This window comes from Diabrotica undecimpunctata, chromosome 1 (assembly GCF_040954645.1).
Source record: "Diabrotica undecimpunctata isolate CICGRU chromosome 1, icDiaUnde3, whole genome shotgun sequence".
Taxonomy (NCBI): Eukaryota; Metazoa; Arthropoda; class Insecta; order Coleoptera; family Chrysomelidae; genus Diabrotica; species Diabrotica undecimpunctata.
Window position 1 is genome coordinate 32,909,772 of NC_092803.1, and position 27,622 is coordinate 32,937,393.

Below are 27,622 nucleotides of genomic sequence, written 5' to 3' on the forward strand. Positions count from 1 at the left end.
GTGTGGTCTAAAAAGTGTAATTTGTGACAAATTAGCTTAGATATATGAAATTGTCCTTTTATGTTGCTCACATCTAGGACAAGGTAAAATTGAATAGTATATATTATGTGTAGCTAATATAAGACCTCGTATTTAAATGAAATTGTTTAATACTGCTCCTATGGTAAAAAGGTTAATATAAGTGAGTCTAATAAATTGAATAAGGGTTAGAAATGTTCCGGCTGAAGAAATTAAAGTTATAACATATGGAATTAATTTAAAATTGAAAAGGCTGAGCTCCTCAGAGACTTGATAAGAATAAAAGTAAAGGAAATGACTAAAGAATAAAGGAGAGTGGGTTAAGTGGGTTAAAGGAAAATAAATAAGTTAATCAACAAAATTAGTTGATTAACTGAGTTATTATCTGGATAATAAAGATATGGTATCTAACATTCGAATAAAATATTACTGTATAGAAACTAACGCATATTCTAAGCGTTACTATAAAAAAGACCACCTCTCGATAACGGCGCGGTAACGAGCTCGCCTGACTATGAATCAAATGAGGCATGCACACAGCGACCGTTTCGTCGTGGAATTGTTGTGAGAGAATTTATTTTGAATTATTTCGTTAATTTCGTTAATTAGCGCGGAAATTTATTGTCGTTACGTGAAAAAGATTACATTGTACAAGAAGAGTTTGCTTTAATGGAGGTCCTTTAATTGCTTTTTGACAGTGAGTAATAGTTCGGCTATTGTATTAAAATGATATTAAGATTTTAATCATAATGAGATTTAGAGCTAGCAACAAACAAGAAAGAATTTACTATTTTAATTAAGAATAAGCCACAGTTTTACTTTAAAATAAATTTATTTGACGTTTCGATTTCCACTTCGGAAATCGTTCTCAAAATATAATAAATTAATAAATTAAATAAGTTTTGTTTTTCATGCTTGGTAAAAAATTATATTAGTAATTTAACTCATTCTATTCATCATTCATATATAATTATACATTTAAAACTAGATGTCTTTAAAATGATATTGTCATTTTTTTGAGTGCGTTTCTGGGATGAGTTTATTGAAAGATTGTTCATTCCATTACATGAAATCAACTTTAAATTAAAAATAGCCGTTAGAAGAATTATAGCATTTAATTTGTCTTTAAAAAGAAAACTACATGCAATGATAACAGTAAACTTGTCGTGTTAGTGATCCCGTAGTAAATCATGAGGAAGAAACCAGGAAAACATGTACTTGATAGTTATGTTATTAACTTAGTAATAGTGGTATTTCCTTTCTATTGATTTTCTCTTTTAATATGGGTAACCAGATGATACTGCATTCTGTCGAGGAATTTTCAAAAAGAAACTTAAAGCTGTGAGAACTTAATACGGTTCAGCTTTTAGATCATTACATTTCACAAATTGTATTTTTTTCTAGTTTACTATTCTTCTCTATTCACATCTCCTAGAAATAGAGTAGAAGCGAATATATAGACATAAGATGTTGCAAACAAAAAATGATAATGATAAAGAAAGATATAATGGGTAAAGGAAATTAGTAAAGAAAATTTGCCGAAGGAAGAAAAGAGAGCTCATTTAGAGTCAACTTCAAAATACGGAAGAAAAATACCAAAGGAAGGATATAAAATATTTTTACAAAAATGTTAAAGAAAAAAGCAGAGGTTACAATTTAAAACTATATACATTAGAGACAAAGAAAGTAATCTGATAGGAAATGAACAATAAGAATTAAATAATTGAAACAATATTTCGAAGAACACCTGAACGGTGAAATAGAGGAGAAAAACGACAATGAACGGGAATCAATACCAATGGATGGAATAAAAATTGCAAGACCAACTAAGGATGAGGTTGAGGAAGTTTTACCTGCAATGAAAAACAATAAAAGCCCTGGAGAAAACGGGATAGCAGCAGAAAACTTAAAATATGGAGGACGAGAAGAGAAGAAATCTACAAACTAATATGTCATATCTGGGAAGAGGAAATGATACCTAAAGAGTGATTCAAGTCTATAATATACCCAATACATAAGCAGGAATACCTGTCAAGTTGTGATAACTATAGAAGAATAGCACTCCTGGACGTCACACACAAAGTACTAGCAACCATACTAAAAAGAAAAATAGAAGTGTACACAGAAAATATATTGGGCGACTATCAAGCTGGTTCTAGGAAAAATTGATCAACTAGTGACCATGTATTTACCGACATACCTTCTCTTTGTAGATTTTAAGGGTGCCTATGACAATGTAGGTAGATCAAAATTGATGAAGGCACTACAGGTGTTCAAAATCCCATCTAAGATAATCAGACTAGTACATATGACGCCTTAGAACACTACAAGGGCAGTTAAGATTAATGGAAAGAAGAGCCAATCTTTTAGAGTTCAGAAAGGTGTAAGGCAAGGAGATCATCTATCCACCATGCTGTTTAATTTGGCCCTTGAAAAGATTATAAGAGACAGCAATATGAATGGAGAGGAAACAATATTTTATAAGAGTCATGAGTGTCTAGCCTCTGCTGATGATGTTGTACTTTTGTCTAGAAGTAGAAAATAATTAGAAAAAATAGCTAAGAATCTTCTAGAGGCCGCAGGAAATATGGGATAACAGATAAATATAAATAAAAACACAAAATACATGGAACCGAAGAATAAGCAAAAGAAAAGCAGAAAACTAAATATGGAAATTGCGTTAGGGAGAGAAATTCTGGAAATTGAAGAGGTGGAGGATTACATATATCTGGGAGTTCTTGTGACAAATAAATGCGAAGAAGAATAGGAAATAGATCTACAAATAGTAAAAGGAAACAGGTGTACAGGCAGTCTGCAAAGACTAAAAAAATCAAAAGAGGTATCAAGAAATACAAAAATAGGGCTGTATAAAACTATCTTGTGACCTACTCTAACGTATGGGTGCGAGACATGAGTGTTAACAAAGAAACTACAACAGAAAATTAAAATATGGGAACAAAGAATATTAAGAAGAACTTTTGGAGAAAAGTTGACAAAAATAGGATGGGAGCGAAGAACAACTGCTGAAATTTATGAAATATTCTGCTAAGCGAGAATAATAAGCGATTTTGTCAGAGCTAGAAGATTGCAGTGGCTAGGTTATCTTGTTTTAATGAAGGGCAGTAGAGAGGTAAAAACAGCATAAAGATCACCGGAAAATAAGAGGAAAAGAAAGAGACCGAGAAGAAGATGGAGGGAAGCAGGAGAGAAGCTAGAGACAGAAGGAAATGGAAAAGAATTACTAAGCTATGGGCCTGAAACGGCCTTATATATATATATATATATATATATATATATATATATATATATATATATATATATATATATATATATATATATATATATATATATATATATATATATATATATATATATAGAACATATATAGAACAAAAAAGACTAAAGTGGTATGGACATGTAAGAAGAACTAGCGACAGCAGATGGATAAAGAGAATAACCGAATGGAGCCCCATAGGAAGGAGGAAAAGAGGACGACCCCGAAAATCCTGGAGGAACGAAGTAGACGACGCCATGAGTAAGAGAGGCCTAAACGATGGAGAATGGAACAACAGAGAGAGATGGAAACGGTTGAGCGAGGGAAGGCAGTGAATACTGTAGAATCCCTAAATATATATATAAATTTTGTTTGTGGACTATTTATTAAAGCTCTATTGTAAAAGTGAGTGTTATAAATAAGTTTTTTTAATATATGTTAATATATTTATGTTATGTTTAATATTTTTTTTACAAACATGCTCTTGTCCCGTTCCGCGTGCCTCACTTTTCCATCTGTCCAGTCTCGCATCCTGTCCCGCAGCTATGAATCACAATGTGCGTAAATGTGTAAAAAAAGTGTGAAAAAAAATGAAGAAAATAAAAACACAAATAGCAAGAAAACTGAAAGACCAAGGAAGATTATCTCTCTGAGTAACTATAGCCAGCAATCAAAATAGTGAAAGCTTTTTGACTATGATCCTAAACGGCGACTACAAAGACATAAAGCAAGAAAATTACAAATCGTTTTTGTCGAAATTGGTGCATCTGATGGAGTTGAAAGAACAATTTTGTTCTAAAAAAATCAAAATTTGTTAAATGTTATAAATGAAATTTTGAAAGTAAAACGTTATAAATAAAATGTCCACTAACTCCTCTACACGAGCCGCTTATAATTACAATTAAAAAATTATTCACGTCAAATGATTGGGTTTCTTCTTCTTAGAGTGCCGTCTTCCTACGGAGGTTGGCAATCATAATGGCTATTTCTATTTTTGAACTTGCTGCTCTAAACAAATCAATCTATCTGCATTGATACCAATCACGTAGATTCTTCAACCATGAGTTTTGCCTTCGGCCAACAGATCTTCTTCCTTGAATCTTTCCCTGTATTATGAGTCTCAAAATTTTATATTTTAGTCCCCTCATCACGTGGCCTAGGTATTACAGTTTTCTAGTTTGTATAGTGATGATTAATTCTGTTTCTTTACCAACCCTCTTCAGTACTTCTTTATTTGTAATTATATCAGTCCATTATATTTTTTAAACTCTGCGGTATAACCAGAGTTCTAAAGCCTCGATTCTTTCTAAATTGCATTTTTTGAATGTCCAAGTCTCAGCTCCATATAACAATGGAGTGGCTTCATTCGTATACATGCTGATCTGGCAATCTCTATTGACCTGTTTATTTCTGTAGTATGATCATTGGTTTCATTGATCAAAGTTCCCAAGTACTGATATTTTTCTTCTTGTTCTATTACGTTACCATTGATTGTCAATAGGTGATGTATATTTTGCGGTCTTTTTGTAATTAGCATGTACTTCCTTTTTTTAGCGTTTATATTAATTTCCATCTCAGCACTATTCATGCTTAGGCTTTCGATAAGATGTTGAAGATCTTCTATACTCGTTGCTATTATCACAGTGTCGTCTGCATACGTAAGTTGTTAATTAATTTTCCGTTAACGGTAACTCCCGTTTTGATATTATTGAGCGTGTTTTGAAAAATTTCTTCAGAATATAAGTTAAACAAAAGTGGCGATAAAACACATCCCTGTCTAACTCCTCTACAGATCTTCATTTCTTCTGAGTGTTGCCCATCAATTTGAACTATGGCATTTTGGTTCCAATATATTGTTTGCGTTATATTTATGACTTTACTGTCAATGCGCTTGTTCATTAGTATTGATATTAGTTTTCCATGTCTTACTTTATCGAAACCTTTTTCGTAGTCAACAAAGCACAAGTTAGATCAACGTTTACATCCCGACATCGCTGAATCAATATGTTGATGGCAAATAGTCCTTCTCGAGTACCCATTTCATTTCGGAACCCGAACTGCGTCTCGCTAATATCCTCCTATAGCCTTTCGTATATTCTCTTATGTATTACTTTTAGCAGTACTTTTAAAGTATGATGCATAAGGCTCCGTGTTTGATAATCAAAGCATTCTTTTGTTGCTTGTACATGATTGGGCACATAAATATACAGAATGTTTTCACATAAAAATACCATCGTTTTGAAGGTATTTAAGACACCCTGTATATATTTATATAGCCATATAAATGAATGTTAATAAGAAAAAAAAAACGAAATATCCAAAAAATTATTTAATTTTAAAAAGAATAATTGATAAGAGTAAAAAAGTTAAGAAATGTTGAAAGAAAATAATGGCTTAAAAAACTCCTTATCTATAAATCTCATAATATGACATTCAAGTAACAAAACTCCAAAAAGGATATTGTTTTACATTTTTTAATTACTCTACGTACTGTAGCTAATTTGTTGACCACATTGTTGCGTCGGTCCACTGTAAAAAGGTTTTTGTCATGTAAAATTGAGAGTAGTTACAATTGGACCTATGCAAATACATGTTCCTGATGCAAATCATGTATTCCTGTCAGGCAGGAGATATGTTATGTGGTTTATTATCTCTGTCCAGTTTTTTTCTGTTTTTTGTCGAGAATGCTAATGGAATAATTACAGATCTCCAGAACCGTATAATTGATAACGACTGAATGGAATTCAGAATATTAAAAAGTTACTTTATTTGTTAAATAATATATTTTAATATAAAAAAATATGAAATCTAAGAAAATTATTTTAAATTATGTCAGATTGTCAGAAAGACACTGTATAAAACTGTGGACATTAGTGGTTCATGAATTGTGATTTTTTACCTAATGTAGGTCATCTTATATGCACCTTAACATATTTTCGTTGTTGCTTCTTCTTCATCATACTTGACTTCTTAGCAACCTATTTTTTTCCATAGTTACTGTACTTTGTTGACATTAGTCCCAGCCAGACTGAACTAGACAAATCGTATGGATATCCGAATATCAAAGGGATCATGAAATTACAAAAATTTAGATGGTTGGTACATATCTAAAACATGCCAAACTAGAAGAACACTAACTGGAGGAATAGGAGGAAAAAAAAGAAACGTAGGCTGAAATCCACGTGGAAGAAATATGTTGAAAAAGACATAGAAGAACCAACATCCCAAATTAAGAAAATGAAGCAGCAAACAGCTTACTATTCTTTTCTTAAAAAAAATCGAAAAAAATAGTAAACCAAGCCATGAGCCTTTTACGCCTGTATAGCTAAATTATATCTTTTTATTTAAACCATGCACTAGTGTTTAATAATAGAATTGCGATGTCTGTTATAGATTACATACCCGTTTCAAACAGAGTAATCATATTGAAGTTAGCCGGTCAACCTATTAATATAAATCTAATCCAAGTTTACGCAACCATCTCTGATAAACCGGAAACTGGAGTTTTAGATTTCTATAAAGACATAAAGAAAGCATTAAAGGTCACAACGAAAGACGATATCAACATCATAATGGGCGATTTTAATTCCAAAGTCAGTATAGTTGTCAGTTGATGTTAAATAAAATAAATACCGTAGGAAAAATATATGGCTTAGAGATAAATGCTGGAAAAACTAAATAAGAAAAAACGCACGTTTAAGAATACAACTGCAAGTAGATAATGCTCCAATCGATCAAGTGAAAACATTTAAATACTTGGGAATGATGATAAATGACCAATGGGATCCTTAACAAGAAATAAAATGGCGTACCGAATAAGCAAGACAAGCTTTTATCAAATTTAAACCGCTACTATGTAACAGCAATCTTTCCTTCAATCTCCGCTACAGGATGGTTAAATGCTATGTATGGTCCATATTGTTATACGGCATGAAAACATGGACGTTAAGAGTACCTTCCATTAATAAGTTGAAGGCCTTCGAAATGTGGACGTTGCGAAGAATGCTTCGCATACCATGAACAGATAGGGTGAGAAACGAGGGAGTCTTAAGAAAGACAAATACTGAGAGAGAACTACTCAATTTGATCAAGGTTTAAAAAATTGGATACCTTGACCATATTCTGAGAGAAAAAAAATACGCAATCCCTCAACTAATCATCCAGGGAAAGATTGAAGGCAAGAGAGGAGTAGGTCGCAAACAAATGTCGTGGCGACGGAACATAAAGAACTGGACAGGCATAAATAACACTGGCGATCTTTTGCATGCCGCAAAAGACAGACGTCTGGCCTTAAGATAATTCGCCAACGCACTGTAGGTGCACAGCACTATAAGAAAAAAAAAGATTTAAACGATTCTAATTATTTTTTTGACCTGCCATGCTACTCCTTAATTTCGGCGTTCGTTGGGAATCTCTACACGTTTTCTTTCGATTATATCTCCAAATATCTTCCTCAATGAACTTTGTTCCCAAGCATTCCAAATAGTTTCTTCTTTTTGTTTATCATAGAATATGTACCTTTCTTAGACAATTTTGTCTTAACTTTGCCACTCTTTAGATATATCATTTTTCAAAGAGTGTGTAATGCGCCAACTAAAAAAGCTCAGATAATTAGAAGACTAGAACAAGTCTCTAACACAAAATAGGACCGAGCTAATAACCAGGTATAATAGGTGTGTGTCTGGGAATATTCCAGATGTATTGACCGACTGAGAGATCGAGACGTCAATACAAGGGAAAATAGAGATGAACTATTCCATATTATTCTACATAATAACTTGTATATATAAGTAGCGCTGATATTAGCTAAGTTTAGTTGTTAAAATATTATCGAAGGTACTGGAAACTTATAAATAAATATATTTACATAAATTAAAACCGCTCGTTTTATTGGTAAAACGCTACAGTTGGTATCACGGTGTGAAATAATTTATTAATTTAAAAATAAATGCAGCAGTGATTTTTGAAAAAGACTTTTGAACTTTTGAAAAGTATTGCTCGTCGGAAACATCCGCGTTCGCGTCGGGAAGAAACTTCTAGAAAAAATGACAAGAAATTTGAAAATGTTTCTCAAACATTCGATGAAACGTTTCAAATTTTTAGAAGCAGCTAGACAAAACGATGAGGAATTTAAAAATGTTTCTCTAATAATTGATAATAAATTTGAAAATGTCTCTAAAAGATTCGACGAGAAATTTGAAAATATTTCTCAAATGATGGAAGAAACTTCTAGAAAGAACAATGAGAAATTCGAAGAAGTTTCTAGAACATTCGATAAGGTAGAAAAAAAGACCAAACAGTTAGAGAGCATGATAACCAATACAAAAGTGCTATCGCCAGTTAATGTAGTAGTTTTAGATCCTCTAGTGAAAGAAGAGTGACCTAGAGATAAAACTACACATCATATGAGATTAAAATTGCGATCATTTGATGGAAAGTTTTCTTGGTCCATATAGCTTACACAATTTGAAGCTATTGCGACAGCCAATATCGCTCCTAAGGGCCAAGAAAAATGTCACCAGACCTTGTTCACTCAACTAGACAAACGTTACGGAGATGCCCATCTACAACAAGTCTACAAAGAACAACTAAGAAATAGAATTCAACGATCAAGTGAAAATTTGCAAGCGAGAGTTTGAAGCAGACGTTGCTCGTATAGTGCGGTTGGCTTAGTCGGAGGTACCAGACAATATTTTGGAAGAAAATGCTGTAGATACCTTCGTCAATGGGTTAAAAGAGAGTAAATTACAGAAAGCTTTACGACTAGCAAGACCGAAAGTTCTAGATGAAGCGCTCGCTTGCTTTGGACCATGAAATAAGTAGTCAAACTTCACGGAGTCATCGAGTGAGAATCATTGAAAAAGGCGACGAACCAAACGATGAACATCTGAAAGAAATCGTACGGAAAGTAAGTAGTTCGCAACACTATGCCGAAGAGACGCGAACCCAAATGTTGGAATGATGACGAAGTAGGGCACATTCGCCGTCAATTGCAAGAAAATAATCCAATAGTCAAAAAGCTAGAACAGGTCGAACACTGGGATGAAAAAAGTAATTTAAATGCTGATGCTCAGTCAAGACGGCCAAGCAGTGCAAATTGTAATCACTGTCTTAAATTTAAAATATGACTACGGAGATACATCGATCAAGAAGTCATTTGAAGTAGGGCTTGAAATTTCAACACACAATGTAAGTTAAAAGGCTACCTACAAGGAGGTAATGCGCATACAAATTTTAAAATTGCATATTCGGCTTTGAAAAAAAATCAGTGATTTATGAATTATCTATTTTTTCTTTTCGGTTACGTATTTTGCTCATTTTTTACATTTTATATTGATATATTTACATAAATTAGTTTAAAAGATTATACCCAAGCTTTAATTTTAAAGAAAAAATACTAAAACCACTAATAATGTGCACCTATGTTTATAGAAAAAAAAATTGAAAGGATTATTGCAAGAGCTTGGGACACCTTTTAGCTACTCCGTGATTTTTTGTCATAAATCAATTTTTAGCAGAACATAAACAGATAAAAGGCAGTTCATATATCAAACTTATATATAAATATTGCTTGTCCCATTTTAAACAAAGATTTACCTTCATACCGTTTCAGTTCGAAACATTTTGGAGCGAATTTCTAGAAATATATCACCATCCTCATTGTGACATTTATCTATAAAAAGAAGAAAAGTGGCCATTGCTGGAGTAGGCATTCCGGCGTTTTCGATATGTATCGAATGAAGCACCGACCTACAGCATATGTCTCTGAACGCTTCAGTGGCCTGTCAAAAAACGGACGATAAGATATCTGGAAGGGTGACCGATATATTGAAGTAATAAAACTGTTTTCTGTGTGAAAGAGAATGTGTTTGTCGAACAGTGGCGGAACCATATTTAATCTTTCTATTGCAGAAAATGTCACATAAATAATTTATACATGATTTATTTACTGAATGTGAGTACTCAGAGTGATCGGATTCAATGTTTTCATAACTACTTTGCAAAATTTATTGCAAAATTATTTCGATGTTTGCCAATACGTTAATGAAATATTATTTTGAAATTTAGTTAATCACTTACTCTTCAATAGTTCAAATCTAGCGTCAATACAAAACAAGTTGCAGAGTAAAAGTTACGAATGTGTTAGTGATTTCATGGCTAAAAATACTTATTCTTCTACTTCTTGGAGATCTTTCGATCTGTTTAATTCTGAGGCTACCTCTGGTTAATTTCCTAGGAGGTAGATTGCCAACTATCCCTCCATCTTTTAGGTGGTCTTCCGGGTGGTCTTGAACCGGGCGGGTTGTTTTCTAGGGCAATTTTTTGGAGTCTATTCTCATCCATTCGTCTAACATGGTTGTACCTTATCCTCTTACGCTGCCTTCCCCATCTTACAATATCTTGAATTTTTGCACTGCTCTCTGACGTATGTATTTCTCACCCCGTCTCTTCTTGTTTTGCCCACTATTGTTCTTAGAGTTTTCATTTCATTTAAAGTTTTATTTTGTTGGTTTCTTCGCGCACTTCTATGCCATATGTCATGATCGGTCATATGCAAGTCTTGTAGATTCTAATTTTACTATCTGTGCACATATACGGATTTGACCAGACTATCTCCCGCAGACATCCCAACAATGCGGATGCTTTGTTGATCTGACTCCTTAGGTCCTTTACTGGGTGGTGTGTGCTTGATATATCTATGCCTAGATATCTGGATCTTTACGGAATAGACGAAGGCATCCTTCTAAATGGTGAAAGAGTAAACAATTTTAGATATGCCTACGACACCATGGTGATAGCAGATAGTTTAGAGGGACTTCAGAGGCTAATGGACAGAATAAACGAGTACAGTCAACAGTACGGACTAAACATTAATACCCACAAAACGAAACAAATGATTATCAGCAAGGAGAATATAAATGGGGCTCATCTATACATTAATGAGACGCAGATAGAGCGAGTAAAACAGTATTGCTACCTGGGAACTATTATAAACGAATGGTGGAGCAATGTACAGGAAATAAAGTGCCGCATAGGAAAGACAAGAACGGTCTTTAACAAAATGAGCGCCATCTTCAAAAGTCACAACATATCCCTAGATACAAAAATGAGATATTTGAGATGCTATGTTTTCTCTGTGTTGTTGTACGGGGCGGAGGCATGGACGCTTACAGACACCACTATTAAAAGACTTGAAGCATTTGAGATGTGGCTTTATAAAAGAATGCTGAGAATATCATGGACAGCAAGAATCACGAACAAGGAAGTTCTAGAAAAAATGAAGAAGGAACCAGAGATTGTGTTTACGATCAAACGCATAAAATTGCAATATCTGGGACACGTTATGAGAAATCAGTACCGTTACTCCCTGCTGCAGTCTATATTGCAAGGTAAAGTCAAAGGTAAGCGTGGACCCGGTAGAAGGAGAATATCATGGCTGCGGAATTTAAGAACATGGTTTAAGAAAACCTCAACGGAGCTGTTTCGAGCCGCAGCGAGCAAGGTCATGATTGCCAATATGATTTCCAACATCCGAAACGGATAGGAACCAGAAGAAGAAGAAGAAGATATCTGAATTGCATCACCCGTTCTATGGGGTTGTTGGGTCTATGGATCTTTTGCTATTGTCATACATTTAGTTTTGTTGGTAGAAATGGTCATATTTAGTTGGCGGCTTATTTGAAAGAACTGAAAGAGCTAAAAATACTAAAACAACTAAAGTATTGCCATTAAAATTTATTCAGTCTATGCGTGGTTGAGACATTGTCTGCCAAACCAAATTTTTTTTATGGAAATAACAAAATTACTATTATATATTATATCTACAGTTGCGAGCAGACAAATTAACTCAGTCGATGAATTGTAGTTTATGCTTAGTAATTAAATCTTGTTGTAATTTGAATTAAAAAACTGTTCCAAAAATATATTGCCTATTATAGAGCTTCTGAAAAATAATTGTTTGATGCCAATTGGCAACGTGTTGTAAAATTTGCCTACTTATGTATGGTACAGGTAATGCAGCAAACATTGTAACGGGCATGTTCTACGCAATATAGACCTCTTTGAATTTACCTGTGGTCGTCACAGTCGCTTTTCAAACGTTGACGTGCTTGTACACTTCAAAGGGTAGTAAGTGAATATTTTACAAACGGATACTTCACCAGTGAAGGCGGCCCAGGTAATGGCATTATTACGACAGGGCTATAGTCAGAGGACTGTTGTCGGTCGCATACTTATGACGCAGTCTGCAGTCTCAAGGGCTTCTCGTCGATGCCAGGAGACCAGTAGCTACAGTCTACGACCAAATTCGAGTCGGCGACGTGTAATGATAGAAAGGGGCAATCGATTTATTGTCCCGAGTGCTTTGCGGAATCGGCACTCGACAGCAGTTAAGCTTCAACAATCCTTGAGGAATTTACGAGGTGTCACCGTCACTCAGTGAACAGTTAGAACAAAACTTAAGGCTGCCACTTTGACTCTTAAATGAGCTAACACAGAACCCAAATTGAAAGCACTTAGGAAACAAGCTCGACTTCAGTTTGCCCGAGAACACGTCAATTGGGACCTTGGCCAATGGAGCAGAGTCTTTTTTTCGCCCGGGAAACTATTTATCCAGTGCTGCAATGTCAAAACAGTGAGCTATCGAGGTGTTTTGTGTATATTTTGGGGTGGTATATGTGTGCGTGTCCTCTGGTAGTCACAGACGGGATTTGACAGCGGATGATTACATTACGGATATTCTTCAAGACCACGTTGTTCCTTATACCGGCTACATAAGCTATGGCTTTATGCTAATTAATGATAACGCTCGATGTCACACAGCGTGGATTACGAAAGATTACCTGACCAACACCATTATAACAACAATGGACTGACCTTCATTAAGTCCGGATATGAATCCCATCAAGCACCTATGGGATGAACTTACACGCAGGGTTCGGGTCTGTAATCCATCACCAGCACGCAGAAAAGGAAATACTCACTATTAATTTTGATTTTTTATATTAATTTACTTTTATATTTCATTTATAACATGTTTTCTTACATACAATAGTTATCTTTGTTATGTTCTTCACTTACTAAATTTATAAATATTGGTGTCATTGCAATAAAACTTACTTCTGTTTACGATATTTTACATAATACGTTGATATATACTGGCCCAATAGAGTAGTCAAAAAATTGACTACTAGTTTTGTTATATTGAAGAAGATCGATGCAACATCCTAAAAAATATTATACCAATTCTGTCGAATTCTTCACTTAGCATATATATATATATATATATATATATATATATATATATATGCTAAGTGAAGAATTATATATATATAGTATATATATAATTATATATATATATATATATATATATATAATAAATAAAGTATGTATATATATAATTATATATATATATATATATATATATATATATATATATATATATATATATATATAGTATAACACTATGGAATAGTGTTAAAATGTCGGGACTGAGGTCTGCGGCTCAAATTGGAACTACATGTATTTCTGGGGTTTAATATGTCGTTGATTATTTATATTTTTCATTTTTGTTAGGAAAATACTACAAAATTACCTAACAATTAGATACAAACATAACATTTACAATCTTGTAACTTACGAAATGCTGTATTTTATTGAAACAGATTTTATATGAACAATTCATGTTATTCTGCGCACGTACAAGGCGGCACTGATTTCGGTCTGTTTCTTAAATGTGTTATTAGAACCCAAGAGTTTTATTACCAACCAAGATGTTAGATAATTACAGGTTTTCAGTGTTAAAAAGCGCAAATAGTTAAGAAGCTTGGAGCCTTTGAACTTTGGATTTACCGGAGAATGTTGAGAATTCCATGGACTACCATGGTCACCAATGAGGAAGTGCTGAGAAGGATGGTCTAGACAAAAAACTGTTGAGAATAATAAAAGTACGCAAGACTGCATACCTTGGACACATACTGAGAAATGATAAATATATCCTTCAGTAGGTCATCATGCAGAGTAGAGTCGATGGCAAAAAGGGAATAGGTAGAAAGAGGAAGTCATGGCTGCGAAATATTCGATTCTGGACAAATATAACTGTAGACAAGTTGTTATTCCACGTTGCAAAAGACAGAGAAACTAGAAATGTGGTCGCCGATTTTCGTTAATGGGAACGGCATATGAAGAAGAAGAAAAAGTTTTTAAAATATTACAATACATATCTTTTATCTTTGAAGTATCTGTCTTATAATTAAATAGTTTTTGGTTTTTGTGGATGTGTTATACTTCGAGAAATAGTCTATTTGAATAGTGCTTTTCTGCATCCAAGATGTTCACATCTTATAAACTAAATGTGTGGATTGTTATGTTGAAATGGTATGCTACTACACAAGAATTTTTCTCTGTTTTGCGTTATGTTTTGTTAATTTTTTGTGTTACGTTATCCTTTGTTTTAATCACTGTGATGTTTGCGCTATATACTGCCCATGACGTTCGAGACAAGACAATTTTAGGAATTCCACTCAGGAGCTTCATTATATTGTTAGTTAAACCATTACCGTAGTGTAAATTTTTGTAAATAATGAAATCTGTTGGCCTGTTATCACATTTCTCATCATAAAAATCTGAGTTGTAGATTAGTTACTGGAGAATTTTACTTTATTTACTATATTTTTGAATAACGGCTATCCTCGTAACACTCTAAAGCAACTAATCTACAATTTAGATTTCTTCTTTTCTTCTTTACGTGCCATCTCCGCGACGAAGGTTGACAATCATCACTGCTATTCTAACTTTTGACACTACAGCTCGAAAGAGTTCAGTTGAGCTGCATCCAAACCATTCTTTGAGGTTTCTCAGCCAGGACATTTTTCTTGTACCTATGCTGCGCTTTCCTTGAATCCTTCCCTGCCTTATTAGTTTTAGGAATTCCTTACTATCACCACGTGCTATATGACCCAGATATGTAGTTTTCTTATTTTAATGGAATCCAGTATTTCTCTGTGCTGTTCTCTATTCTTCTTAGTACTTATTAATTGGTTAATCTGTCTGACCAATAGTTTCTCATCGTTCTTCGATATGTCCACATTTAAAATGCCTCAAATTTATTGAGACGTTGTTTATGTAAAGTCCATGTCTTTACACCATACACAAGAACAGAAAATACATAACACTTTAGTACTAGTTTTCTAAGATTTAGACTGAGGTCTCTACAACATAATATTAAATGCACTTCTAGCCTTTTCAATTTTAACTCTAATTTCTTTGGTATAATCGTTTCATTATTGTTTGCCCCTAAATCTGTTACCCTACTTTAATGACTTTTACTCGGGGCAAGCAATTCAGATTTATATGACCTGAAATATGACAATATTCAAAGAGATTCATTTACAAAAATTTACCCTACTTTAATGACAACAAAAATATAATTAAGCTGCTAAGTCAAATTCTTAAATTTAAAATAAATAAAAATAACAGCATATCCAACGACCGTTTATTCTCGAAGCTTACAGACCAGACACCGCTTAATAATCACAGGACTTACCTGATTTACCAACACTCTTGTCTAAAATGTGATTCATTCACACCATTCCAACACAAACGGTCACATATTTATTTTATCAAATATCAAGATCTTAGATATATAAAACAGCTATAAAAAAAAGACAATTTTTGAAATATACTACATCAACAAAACCAAAAATCAATTAATTATAAGACAGATACTGGCACGTTAAGCGACATGTATTGTAATATTTTAAAATTCTGAGAAACTAAAAATATCTAACATCTGGATCGATAATCAAACCCATTGGGCCTAATGATACATGTTATGTTTGTTTTTAATTGTCAGTTAATTTTGTAGTATGTTAAGCCTTCACCCGAAATGGTTACCGCCAGAATTCACATTAATAAGAACATGCACAGGTATTAATATTTCGCTCAATCTTAAATCAAAGAGTCAGACCATCATTATACCAAAGCTCTTTCTTTCAACGAATTTTGTCACTGATAAAATTGACAAAATGTTAAATCACCGGGAATAAAGAAAATATTTACTGCTAGGAGTTAGGATCGAGTTAGGATTGATAAAAAACTTTTTCAAATCTATGAACAAGGCTTTTTTGTACTTAAGGAAAAATTTTCTAGACTAAGTAATGCGAAAATCAAAGAAAATATCTTTGTAGGTCTACATATACCTACTACATTTGATAAAAGATAACAATTTAACGATAACTACAAGGAATGTGTCAACAATCTATTGTAGACCTACAGTGATTTGACCTGTTACATGTCTCTTAAAATCCATTTTCCTAATTTCCACTTAGACTATTTTACACAAAACTTTGAAGATGTTAGTGATGAACGTTGAGAACGTTTTCAATAAGATATTTCAAAATTAAAAAACGATATCAAGGAAAATGGAAGCCGAGACTGTTCTGTTGACTGACTACTGTGAATATTTAAAAGAGATGTACCAGAAGCAATATACTCATAATCCCTTACAACCACCTTTTAATGTAGTAAACCCATATCCGTATAGCTGAAAGTAGATAAAAAAATGTTATTTTTATCTGACTGTCGCAAGAAAACCATATGTGATAGAAAAAAAAACTATTAGTATTTTTGCATGTAGTTTAAAAAGTACTGCAAGAATCAGTCAACAAAATTTTTGGGACAAAACATTATATTTTTTTGTAGCCCACTGTATTTAAGCATATTTCAAAAAACTTTGAATTAGGGGGACTACTTGAAAATTGTTCTTTAGCCCAGGGAAATAAGCATTTTTTCATGACACTCGTCCGGCCAGGCAAACGACAGTTGTTTTGAGTAGTTTGGACCTCTGTAACAAAAACCTATTTGTTTCCTGCAGTCGATTTTTTGGACTTAATTAGTTATTAACAAATTAAGGTCAAAAAACGGAAAATTTTTGCTTTTTTCATCCATCAGCAAAAAGTGAAGCATTTTAAACAAATTTTAGAAATGAAGAAACTTTTAAGTCATATAAAAACCTTCAAAATGGCGATTTCTAAATGTTTCTATCCTTATTTGTTGCTTGGAAAGTTATATAGCTTTAGTAATTGTAAGGGTAGTTTCTGGAAGAAGAGGACTTGTTCTGTTATTAACATTAAAAAAAATTAAGAAAATTAATTTTAAATATTGCAAAATAATTTTGCAAAACCATGTCGCTTTTTTGCTTATAAACAATTAGAATAACTTTTTAATTATTGCCTTCAAGAATATTATTCTTTTATATTTAAGAAGCCTGAATTTTTTCACAAACTTAAAAGAAAAAAAATTTGTCCTAAAATAATTTGCGACAAAGTTAGCCTCTTTTTGTATTTTATTCATAGCAGCTTTGTTTATAACAATTAATAAATCTAATTAGCGTTATTTAAAAGAACATACTTTATAGTTTTAACGTACCAAATTCTAAAAAGATTGCCCTTTAATGAAATCGTCCACAAAGCTTCAAAATGTGGTCCTTAAAATCGGCTGGCTTCGAAACTCATGGGAGCCGAAGGGAGGCGGAAGGAGCTGTTAGCTGTATCTCTGGTTCTTATTTATGGATTTCGACGTTCCTTTTTTTAATTTGTATGTACTGTTTGCGTACATTACGAATATGCATTATTTCAATAAATGAATTGTTAAATAAACTATTTAATTTCCTTCAAATTTTTTTTTCAATTTTTATTGTAATATTTGAGATAATTTTTATTTATACCTCTTTAATAAAATTGTAAATAATTTATTTATAATAGATTTTATGAAAACAACAAATTGTCCTGTTCAATTGTTTCTAAAAATAGTATTGCTTTGGAAATATTCATTAAATTAATTTTTCTAATGGCTATTCTTTATTATTTTATTATTATTCTTTTTAAGTTAGAGTTAATTTCATGTTATCGAATGAACCATCCTACAAAAAAGTCGTCCCAAGAATGCAACGGTATTTTTTATAAATTTTATTTCAAATACATTGTTTTCTTTTATGTGTCGTTATTTCGTTACTGAATTAATAAACAATAATGTCAAACTGTCAGTTTCTAACAAATCAATTATGGCCAACTCACAATAATTATTGGTAAACGTTAAAATATCTACCAAATTAATACTTTGATGGAAAATAAAAATATCTAGAAAACTGATAACTTTAGGTACTTTATAAAATTTGAAGTACGCGTACTTAGTATACTTAAAATATTAGTACTTTTCGATAATGATATAAAATACAGGATGTTCTATTTAAAATTACCAAGAAAATAATGTACTTGCATGTTGACTTACCCTGTGTTTGATTTAACGAATATTAACAAAACGAATATGTTTTATAATTTTTAACAATTATTAAAAAACTATGGTTGCAATAGATCAATGTTCCTCTACTTCTTTTTAATTATACAGAGAGTTAAACGTGATAAGATTTTCAGATAATATTGGTTATAACTTTTTAAATACCTAGTATAACATAATAAAATTTTACATTGTTGTGATATGGAAGTAAAGCAGATTTCAAATTTAAAATAAAACACAGGGTGTTCTATTTAAAAAAACATAAGTTTGGTCTGCCACTATCTTATGGAACACCCTGTAAGATTGTAACTAATTTTAAAATGTGGAGTTTAAAGCTGCCTACAATTTTTGTTTGTAATTTTTTTTTGTAATTTTTACAATAACAGATCTACTAAGATATCTTAATTGTTATAAACAAAGCTGCTATGAATTAAATAAAAAAGAGGCTAACTTTGTCCCAAATTATTTTAGGACACATTTTTTTTCTTGTAAATTTGAGAAAAAACTTGGGCTTTTTAAATATAAAAAATAATATTCTTACAGGCAATGGTTAAAAAGTTATTCTAATTGTTTATAAGCAAAAAATCGACATGTTTTTGCAAAATTATTTTGCAGTATTTAAAATTAATTTTCTTAATTTTTTTTAATGTTAATAATAGAACAAGTCTTCTTCTTCCAGAAACTATCATTACAATTACTAAAACTATATAATTTTCTGACTTATATTGCTGCAAAAAAATTAATTTGCGATAAACAAATAAAATAACTTTTAAACTATTTGACCGATCACTTTGAAATTTTAAAAATATTTTAAGCACTTCAAGACACATCATTTCATAAAATATAAATGTTATAAATTTATTTTCAAAAAAGTTATTAACATTTATAAAACACCGAAATTTTTGCCGTATTTTGCAATTTCCTAAGCAACAAATAAGGATACAAACATTTAGAAAACGCCATTTTGAAGGTTTTTATATGACTTAAAAGTTTTTTCTCTTGTAAAATTTGTTTAAAATGCTTCACTTTTTGCCGATAGACGAAAAAACAAAAATTTCCGTTTTTTGACCTTAATTTGTTAATATATAATTAAGTCCAAAAAATCGACTGCAGGAAACATAGGTTTTTGTTACAGAGGTTCATACTATTCAAAACAACTGTCGTTTGCCTGGCCGGACGAGTGTCAAAAACAGGGTACTTTTTGTGCTTATTTCCCTTACCTACTTCTTTAAAGTTAAATAACTTTTGATTCCTGTAGTTAGTATTTCCAATTGCGTTTTTCTCAAATAAATCCTTTCCCTTACTTCTACTTGTTAATTTGCTTGTAGAAAGTTTTCTCTGTAGAAACAAAATACTCGAAAATACTTTGTCTATATTGTGTTTGTTACCATATTTGTCATAAAGTTTGTTTTTTATATTATTTTTTTAGTTTAGATAATTGGAATATTATTTTTTAGTTTTTCTCGTTTTTATCAGACAGTACACTTTGTGATAAATAATTTTTTTTATTTCTTTTGAATTTGTTAATTTCTGCATTAGAGTAACATTTCATTCAAAAATTTGTTTTATTTTATCTTATCCACAATTTTATGGTTTCACCATTGTGGGATATTTGTCAATATTTTTGACATAACAAAGGAGCAAAGAATAAAAAAAGTATAAAATATATTTATGACATCAGTCTGTGTCTGATACAAAAAGGTGCAATAACAAACAAACTACAAAAAAAATCTAAAAAGTTATTAATATTAAAAATATTTCATCTACTTTACAATTTTTTATTTAAAAGTTCTAAATCTCTCACATATCCGTCGGCGCTTTTGAACAAAAGGGCTGTTTAAGATAATAATAACAGCGACATATTTTTAATAAAAGTTCTAAGGGGCCCTAGCGACGAAAGTTACCAACCCAACTTTATGATCAGCATACGAAGGAATATGTGTGATGTGATAAGGGTTGCTGGGAGTCAGATCTACAAGTAGGCGGTCACAAATCTGGATCCTGTGTTGCCGTCATGGAAACTAGAAAATCCAGGAGGTAAAAATGATAAGTCTTAATTTCTTATAGCATTGTGTAAAATAGACAACAAATGATTAAAACTTTTAAAAGTAAAACCTTATAGACGCGTTTGTTTTAATATTAATTTATCCGCTAACATGTTCAATAGGTCTTAAACGCTTAGGACGAAAAGGTTCATTTAGCGAATTTTTAAATGATTTGTTATATAATTTTCTTATTTCTAAACATTTTAAATCATTTAAAATATTTCTAATTATTCAGCCCTACCAACTTTTGAGTTATTTTTCCTTCTTCGCCTTTATAAGCTATCCAAGTTATATTATGAAATCATTTTCTCACCTTCTCTAACAAGATCTTGGATTTTAGAATCAATTTTAAGCTTCCATATATGTTATTACATTTTTCCAATTAAGAACTTACGCCTTTTGTAATACGGATATCTCTATGGAAACTATAAATGTGTAAAGGGACTGACGTGTCAGAATTATAATTTCTTATATCTTATACATTCATATATCTTCTCCCATATTTATGTTTAAGGATGTTCCATTAAATTTTTGCTTCTGCTTATAATCTTTTAAAAAATCACATGGAAAAATTACTGCCTAGAAGTTTAAAGACACTTCAAAAAACCCATCAATCTCAGAACACAAGAAACATGCAAGTAGAGAATAATAATCTTAGAGGTATAAAAGGCTTTCAACCAACTGAGAAACAAAAAAATCCCAGTGATCTAAGGCATATCAGTGGGGACTCTAAAAGCAATGGGCAAGATTGGCGTAGATCTTAAACTGGATACGTGCCTTTATTGCTATCCATAACAAAGGATCACCAACTTACAGAACTTTTGCCATTATTCCTCATGCAAGTACAATCCTGCTATATATAACCAACGAACGTCCAAAGAACTTCTTACTTCCAGAGATAGCCAAAAAACAATACGGATCTCTACCAGAAAAAGAAATGAGGGAGCAGATACTGAACCCCAGACAGATAATTTTGTAGATGTTTTGTAGATTACACAAAAGCTTTCGATTTAGTAAAATGGGTTCTCCTCTGGAGTATAATGGAAAATATGGGAATACCTAATCATCAGTAAACCTAATACGAAATCTGTATGATAAAAACTCAGCCAAAGTTAAAATGCACGAAATGTGTTCAGATCCGTTCAAAACAAAGAGAGAATTTAAACATGACTACATACTATCACCATTATTATACAACATGCATTCTAAATATGTAATGAGAAAAGTTTTAGGCGAATGGGATGGAAGAATCACTATAGGAGGCAAAAAAATCAGCAACCTGCTATACGCAGATCACACACTTATAATAGCAGTGAATGGAGTCAAAGTAATTACCATCACAATACCGCACATACACCAAGTAGCAAATTTAAAAGTAATAGACAAATTTCTTCATTTGGGCTCCCAGAACTCAAGTGTAGACGAAGTTCGTGTACCCCCAGACAATAAAATTGTCAGCAGGACTCTGGTCTTCCTGGCCTTTCGGCATACTACCGTTAGCTAGCCACTAACCCCTACGAGTTCGACACCATTTGAGGGTGGCACGTTGCACGAAGCATCGCGGGCCTCCACCCTTCCCGTAGTACCTATGTTGCGGTACGCACACCCGTCCGTTATCCCCCCCCCCCCCCCCCGGGACGGAAAGGTGAACTCTTAAATCTCCCAAGGTGGGTACGTGCCGTAACTCCACGCCCTTAATGGGGAAAGAGTGTATCAGGATAGCAGTACGTTCAACCTTACCTTGGTTCTGTGGAATGAGAGTGGAGTGGTCCCATGATAGAGGAGATGGAAGGGATACGACGATATAAAACAGCGTACGCCACAAGAGAGAATTGAGTTCCGCTAGAATGCTGATCTAGCGGGAACTACACTGGGCATCTGGGTGTTGACTGAAGGTCAATCGATTAGAGTTCCGTAAGAGGGTTGGTCTTATAAAAACTTCACTGGTCCTAGGGTATTAACTGAAGGCCAACCGCTTCTGCTAAAGTGTTGATCTAGTGGCAGTTTTGCACCCGATCTTGGAGTATTAAGTATCTGAGACAAACCTATTCTTTGCCGTGGTCAAGTATTGATTAGTCACTGTCTACTCCTATCCGTCGCGTGTGTATTAACACGCCATAAGCGCCGTTTTAATGTTATGACATTAATTATATTTTATTTTCGCAGGTATTAAACAGTGAGTTGCTGAGCCGTGCGTCCATATTGTAGCCGCAGGTTTGGCAGTTTATTTTATTGGTTTGAATATATTTTTATTTTGTTCCATATATATTTTAATTTTAATTCAAACCTGCGTTTGCATGCAAAGCGTCACAAATTACCTTCAAGATCTTGCATCAGCCCTAGAATCAGTCTTAATATTTTAAGAAAAAAAATCAAATTAAAAAAAAATTAAAAAAATGTAGAAGAACAAAATGGTGTTTGTGCAGGCAATTTTTGTAAGTAGAGCATATCTCCTCTAAAGTAGATTATTGAGAAAAGATTGGCCCAAAACGTTTCAACATATACAGTCTTTCTAGATCTGGCAAAGGATAGTGTACCATTTTCAGTGCTCTTGGTTTCTTTTGACTGTGGACTTAATCCATTAGCCGAACTAAAAGTGCCCTTGGTAGCAATAAAGAAACAAACAAAATAAGAAATAAACAAAAAATATAAAAGCAACACATCAGCTTTACCCAAATAAGATGATAAACATCAAAATTGGAAACAAATTAACTAAAAAAAGTTCTACTAGTAAGGATCTAAAGGAAAGTTGCTGCATAGCACCTACAATCTGAATATATCTGAATAAAATATATCTGAATGAGGTGCTCTCAATATATATATATATATATATATATATATATATATATATATATTCTGAGATTTTCTTTCTAAATAATTAAGTAGCTTTTGATAGATTTTATCAACGTTTGTATCTTAATGACAAGCAATAAAGTGTTTATTGTCGCTTCCTGTTTAATTTAGCTTGTCTAAATATTTTCTACTATTTTTGAACTCATTTCTAATAATAATAAAGAACGACAACGTCGTTACGCAAAATTGCGACCGCCTTCCTCAAGTTTTGGGATTTTACCCCTAGCGGGCTCGCTGATTATCCAAGTTTGCAGTTCAAAGATGGTCCCCGAAGAGTGGTAATCTTCATTACAACTAAGTTGGAGGAGGAGCAGATGTGCCTTCCCAGTCTTGAATGTGAGAACACAACCGTCGACTGATATCAAGAAGGTCACGTAGGAACTCTAACTACTTCTATAAATGTTTTGTGTAAATTTTGGTACAAAATTGTCTCCGTTCTTCTAGGAGATATTCGTTCGAAAATAAAAAATATTCAACAAAATTTGCTACAAAAAGAATATTACAGCAACGTTTTGTAATTTAATGTAAGATTAATTTTAATTATTAGATTTTTGGTAATAAACCACAAATAAATTACTTATATATTTTTTATTTGTGTTTTGACTTTCAATTTAAGAAGTGCTTTTAAAATTAACTTTCAAATTTTATAAATATGCCGAGGTCCGTCCGTTAATTCTGTTAATAACATTTTATTATATACATCGTGATCATATTATCTACAGTCTTAGCAGATTGATTGTTGTGTATTTTATGATTTTCCAATTAATTTGCTCTGGAAATATAAAATTTGCTGGTTCATAAAAGCAAATAAAAACCTAAATAGTTGTAAACTTAATTACGAAAAATTATCACTTTTCCACTTTATTAGAAGAAAAAAACAATATAATAGCCACTTACCAATAATTATCTTATTTTTGTGTTAAAGCGTTTATTGATTATCCGAATATTCAATAAAAGGATTCGGATATTCAATCAATTCATTCAACAGTAAAGGTAATTGCAGGATAATGGTGGTTGCTGTACTTCTGGCGTCGTACATAACTCTGAACATAATATGGGCATTCTGGGCATTATCATTTAAGCCGGTTAAACTTTTTACGTCTTCTCGCTATATACCATTAATAAAATATGACATAAAATTTAGATTTTCATTTATAACTTTTTCAATACTCAGCTGTTAATGTTGATAAACAATGAAAATATGATTTTTAGAAGAAAGAAGTGTTATCTTCTTTCCTATTGGTCACAGAAGGTTTTGAACCTTCAAATATCGGTATACAATTTTTACGAGAAATTAATGGTTTTTTCCATATAGACTATTGTATTAAAACAAAAGTGAAATTTGAATGTATCTTTCTCACTACCAACATTTTTTTCAAGCGAGTTGGTTCAAATCGTAATGTTTTATAACACTGATCTGCTTTTTTTTTGTATACAACTATTTAAGAACCATCCAGAACAAATAAGTGGAAGCTAAAAATTGCTACACATTCAATAAATGTCATTCTTGCTACTCACACACTTACAACCCCTTATTTTAGTATTTCAATAACCTATTTGAAGCTTTAAATTTACATTGTGAATATATCTAAAATGATTAAGAATCATAAATTTAACAAAGAAATCGTAGCTGTTCCTATTTTAACATTCACACAATTTTATTTAAATTTGTATTTTAAACTTTGATATAGCCAAAAATACAACGCGGAAGAAACATAAGTTTTATTTTATTTTTTTTTTTCGTTACTGCAACTGTCGCAACACGTTCTGGCGAGTTTGCTGCACAATCCTATCGTGTTGTGCTTCCAGATCACACTTATCTTTCCCGAGCATGCCAAATTAGCTCGTTTGCAAGTTAAAATTAGTTTTTGAAAATTTACGTTCAGCTAATTTAAGAATTTTGCACAATGTTTAGCAATTTGCCATTCGCAGGTACTTTCTGTTAAATTACCAGCCAACTAGATGAGACATAATAAGTTTTGCTTGACAATAAGAGCTGAACTCGGGTTATAGAACAGGAAATATATGTAAACGGGAACTTGTGTTTCGAATACTGAAACACTAATGTCTTATCGGAATACAGTGTAAATCCCGAAGGACGAGTTCATTTTTCATATAGTAGTTATATTACTACTACATATCCTAATTTATTAATATATATATATATATATATATATATATATATATATATATATATATGTATATGTATATTTATGTATGTGTGTATATATTATATAATGATGGTTCTTTGGTGTAAGCTAAACAAAGATTTTTGTTGATTTAGAAAATAATTGCATTAATCACGCAGGTCAATAGCGGGGTAAAAAAATACAATAGGTGTAAAAACTATAAATTTAAGTACATTATATCTTGCTTGCTAAGCTACATTTGCTAAGCATGTGGGTTTCATGAAGTGAATTAATATCTTATATTAACTCTCATAGTTTGCTTGTATCTTCCATTTTTCTTTCCATGAATTTAGGGTCATCGATTTTAACAGTTGCTTTATATCTGAGGTTGGACTTGATTATTCTGCCAATGAAGGGAATTGGGCAGCTATGTAAGCCCAACGATCAGCGTTTTTATTTTATTCGATTCCAGAGTGAGAGGGAACCGATAGTAAAACTATTTTTGATTCTGTTTGACTAAGACTGTGTATAGTGATTGTGATGGTGACGGTAATAATGTTGAGTGGTTCGTTTGTGCTCTGGAAAGTTACTTTAACGCTTATAATATGGCATAAGGTTCACCATTTAATATACTATATGAACTGGGACGCTGTAATATTTGGTATCCTTGTTTATGAATACTGCTGCACCTACGCCTTGGGAAGATTTAGATGAATCAGTGAAGATGTGGGTATAATTTTTGTAATTCTAGACTATTTATTTATAATTTTAAAATACAAGATGTAGACTGGTATCACATTTATTATATTGATATGTGGGGTTTTAATAATCCACGGAGGAATGCTAAGAACAAAGCGGCTTTCGTACCGGGAGATCCTGCCTTGATAATATATTTATCCTACGACAAATAATTGAAAAGCGTGTCGAAAGAAGTAGAGAGACCCATTTGGTATTTATAGACCTTGAGAAAGCATATGATAGTGTCCCGTTAAAGAAAATGTTTGAGGTCCTCAAAAGGTCCGGATTGGATTCGACGTATATCCGAGCGATATATAAATTGTACGAAAATGCAGTTAGTTGTGTAAAAATTGGAACCAGAACCTCAAATGAATTTAAAGTCACTAAAGGCCTAAAGCAAGGATGCTGTTTGTCACCGACACTATTTAAAATATACGTCCAGGAAGCATTGAGGAATTGGAGAAATAAATGTAGATTTATGGGCATCGAAGTGGGACAAGAAACTCTGTATACATTGTTGTTTGCAGATGATCAGGTGGTGGTTGCAACCGATGAGGAAGATATAAATGATATAAATCGAAAATTATTTGAGGAATATGCCAAATGGGGGCTTGGTAAACATAAGCAAAACAGAATATTTAAAAATTGGAGGAAATACCACAGATCTGAGGCTTGAAAACGCAGTCATAAAAGGCTGCAACCAGTATAAATATCTAGGAATCATCATATCAGCAGATGGCAGAGTTAAGATAGATGTACAAAACCGAATAGCCCAAGGGAAAAAATGCATCCGAATACTGAATTCATTACTGTGGTCTAATAAAATAAAGATGCATACCAAACTTCACGTATACAGAGCAATTGTAGAATCAATTACCACATATGGTGCCGAATGTTGGACGATGACAAAGAATGAACGAGATAAAGTAGACGTTGTGGAAATGGATTATCTTAGAAGGTCATGTCGAGTATCGAGAATGGAAAGAATCAGGAACGAGGAAATACGAAACCGTACAGGAATTAGAAATACTCTTTCAGATAGAATACAAGGAAGGCAATTACAATGGTATGGTCACGTGATGAGAATGGAGGAGGAGCGGTGGCCAAAGAAAGCCTTAATTTATGTTCCGCCAGAAAGAAGGAAAAGGGGAAGACCACGAAATTCCTGGAGAAGAGAAATTACAAAAACAATGCAATCTAGAGGCTTAGAAGAGGGAGATTGAAGAGATAGGAAAAGATGGAGGCTGAAATGCGGGAAGCGGCAATCGCCG